Here is a 1168-nt window from a genome sequence, read left to right on the forward strand (position 1 = left end):
GAAATAAGCATGGAGCTATGGAGAGGCATTGGCTGGCTTCACGGTTTTTCCCATCTTGTGATTTTTGCCAGCGCCTCTCCTTGTGATTCTCTGCACCCCCTGCGTGAGGCAGGGGAGAGGTGAGCTGTCAGAGTTAACAGGGGCTACAGAAATTGAAGAGAAGCATTGGCTGGCTTCAAGGTTTTTCCCCACATTGTGATTTTCGCATAGCACACAGCCAAACACATTGTGATCTGTGGTATGTTGCCAGGTCAGAAATTATGAAACTGATATCACAAAATGGACTTCAAACCGGTTTTGGATATATATACTGTATTTTTCGCTCCATAAGACACACTTTTTTCTTCCTAAAAAGTAAGGGGAAATGTCTGTGCGTCTTATGCAGCAAATGCGTGGTCCCTGGAGCCGAATTGCCCAGGGGCAAAAAGCAGATCGTGCTTTTTTGGTGTTTTTTTGAAAGAGGGAAAGTGGGTGTTGAAACAAAGCTGCTAATCCGCAAGAGATCGGGGAGGGAGATAAGGGACACTAGGGATAAAAGAGGCAGCCTGGGAGGAGGGAGGTAAAAGCCCGTGGATCCTCAGTATTTTTGCATTGGGTCACCCCAAATTCACCATCAGATCACATAGCATGTCCATGGCTACAGCCGGCACCAAAAAAATCACACACCCACTCTTGTATGGGGCCACAATGGTGCAAAAACATGGTTACAAAGCACGGATCCACATGGAGTCTCAGGATTTTTGCACTGGGCTACCCCAAACTCACTGTCAAATCACATGTCTGTGGCCACAGCATGAACCACAAAAATCATACATCAACTGTTTCGTTCAGAATGTTTTTTTTTCTTTTCTTGTTTTGCTCCTCTAAAAACTAGGTTCGCCTTTTAATGTCAGGTGCGTCTTATGGAGCGAAAAATACGTTAGTTGCTCAGCCATGTGTGTGTGTGTGTGTGTGTGTGTGTGTGTGTGTGTGTGTGTGTTGGGCAACTGATATAAAAGATTAATGAAATTCATGGGGGGTGAGGGTATCCATGGCTACTAGCCATAATGACTTTGTTCTCCCTCGGCTGTCAAAGGCAACAGGCCCCTGAATTCTAGTTGCTGGGAACTGCAAGTGGGGAGAATTGTTGTTGCTCTCAGGTCCCGCTTTCAGGCTTCTCCAAAAATCT

Source organism: Podarcis liolepis (genome assembly GCF_965112155.1).
Source record: "Podarcis liolepis genome assembly, chromosome: 15".
Classification (NCBI taxonomy): Eukaryota; Metazoa; Chordata; class Lepidosauria; order Squamata; family Lacertidae; genus Podarcis; species Podarcis liolepis.